Consider the following 2,372-nt stretch of genomic DNA (forward strand, 5'->3'; position numbering starts at 1 on the left):
AAAAGGTTAGAAAAGTCAGAAAAGGTGGAAAGTTAAAGGCAGAATGAGCTTAAAAAGTTGAACATATTGATAGTTGAACAGTTCCATAGCTGAACATGAAGCGGAATATTTTCAAGGAGTTAAAAAGGCAGAAAGATGAATATCTTTAAAGGCTAAAAAGCTGTAGAGTAAGAAAGCTGAAAGAGATTGAAAAAGGTGAAAAAAGAGTGAAAAGGCCAAAAAGTTGTATATTGACAGGGCAGAAGGAGCGTAGAAAGGTGAAAAAAGATGATGCAGACTTCGAAGCGCAAATAGAGGAGCAGAAAAGGTCCCTCGCAGAAATGCAAAAATTGGCTAAACAAATGCTCCAACCATTTAGAGATCTGCTTATGGATCCAGGCGCTTCGTTCAGCAGTTTGACAGACTTGCTTTGCCAGTGCAACTTAACTTACGAGCAATACTTTGCCGCCGTGCAGCACCTGGCAAACACCCATGTCGTGATGCTGAGGCGCCATCCAAATGATTGTTGGGTTAATGCCTACAATCCTGATTTGCTTAGAGCGTGGAACGCAAACATGGACATCCAGTACGTCATAGACAACTACAGCTGCATCATGTACTTGATGTCATATGTCGCGAAACCGGAGCACGAGATGATGGAATTCCTTAAGAACGTCATCAAAGATGTTAAGACATCTGATGTTAACAAGCGCGACGAAATGAAACAAATTATGCAGGCCTACTCTAAACACAGAGAGGTCAGCGCTCAAGAGGCTGTAGCCCGTACCTGCAGCTTACGCCTCAAGAAGTGCTCCCGATCCGTGGTGTTCATTCAGACCGACGAGGAAGGTCTGAAAATGAGTCACCCTATGAGTAGACTGGAAAGAATGGAACCCAGATTAGTGGATGTATGGATGTCGGGGTTGCCTGAAAAATACGTCAACAGACCTCTCACTCGAGAGTTTGAACGTATGTGCCTGGCCGAGTTCGCGTCAGACTACAGGGTAGTCTACGGCTGGCAAACAGATAGTCCCAATGCCATTCCATTGTTGAACGATGAAGGATTTATTCAAAAGAGAACAGTAGGAAAACCAGCAATCATTAGATTTACTCGCTTCTCTGAGGAAAAAACTCCAGAGAAGTTTTATAGAAGATTGCTGAAACTTTATCTCCCACATCGATCCGACGCCGATCTGAGAGATAAAGCGTACCCCACTTATGAAGAGTTTTATAAGTGTAGCGACAAGTGGAGTATGAGAGTAGAGGAAATAGTGGGGCACAGCAAAAAACGTTATGAGGGCCAAGGAAAAAACATGGAAGCTGCGTTTCAACAGCTTCAGGTGTGCGGTCCTCTTGTGAATGCTTGGAACTCTTTTGCGCCTGAAGTTGACTGGCTGGAGTGCCTGGCTGAATGTGAACCTCGCGATCAAGAGCAAAACGATGAAGATGTCCCAGAATTCGGCACTAAGAAGGTTAAGGGGAGCTCTATGCCTCGAATAGATGCTCCAGAGTTGAGTCCAGACTTTGTTAGGAAAATGTACCAAAGTCTGAACGAAACTCAGGCTTCCGTTTTCTACAGTGTTCGTCAGTGGTGCTTTGAACTAGTCTGGGGCCACAATCCAGAACCATTTTATTACTTCCTGTCGGGAGGGGCTGGATGTGACAAATCGCATGTGATTAAGTGCATTCACCACGAGGCAACGAGAATTCTGGGTGAGCTCCCGAGATTTCGGGACCACGCAGACATGTCCCAACCCGCAGTGCTGCTGACCGCATTCACAGGTACAGCAGCATTTAACATATCAGGCAACACGTTGCACTCCATTCTCAAATTACCAAGGTCCTTGAAGCCACCTTATCAAGGTCTTGGGAATGCACTCGACGAAGTCAGAGCAACACTGGTGAACGCTGAGATTCTCATCATCGATGAGATATCCATGGTCTCTAAAGAGCTATTTGCCTACGTGCATTAGCGATTTCAGCAGATCAGGGGTAATCGGAAGCCATTTGGAGGCATGTCTGTCCTTGCTGTAGGTGACTTTTATCAACTGCCGCCCCTTGGTAAAGCCAAGCCACTGTGTGTGTACGAGGAGACTGAGTTTGATCTCTGGAAGGATAACTTCAAAATGGTCACCCTAACAGAGATCATGCGACAGAAAGACGATCGAGCTTTTGCTGAACTCTTGAACCGTCTCAGGGTGAAGCAAAAGGAAGATTCTTTGTTAGATGAAGACAGGCTCTTGCTTACACAGGCAGTGGCTGATAGTCAGCATTGCCCAGCACTGAGTCTACACATCTACGCCACAAACAAAGAAGTAGACCGTCACAACGCCGACATCGTAACTGCTTCCTACAAGAATGCGATTGGCGTTGCAGCTCGTGATTTTCAAAAA

The 2,372-nt window shown here is 45.6% G+C and overlaps 1 protein-coding gene across 1 annotated transcript in view; it reads left to right on the top strand.

The window, feature by feature from the left end:
• Positions 1–1,116: 1,116 nt before the first annotated feature.
• Positions 1,117–2,372, top strand: part of LOC119030482 — a 2,545-nt gene continuing 1,289 nt past the window's right edge. Inside the window, exon 1 of the mRNA XM_037118112.1 lies at positions 1,117–1,179. The gene's annotated coding sequence lies outside the window, so the exon portion shown is untranslated. The remainder of the gene's footprint in view (positions 1,180–2,372) is intronic.

The sequence above is a fragment of the Acanthopagrus latus genome, chromosome 12 (genome assembly GCF_904848185.1).
Source record: "Acanthopagrus latus isolate v.2019 chromosome 12, fAcaLat1.1, whole genome shotgun sequence".
NCBI classification, from domain to species: Eukaryota; Metazoa; Chordata; class Actinopteri; order Spariformes; family Sparidae; genus Acanthopagrus; species Acanthopagrus latus.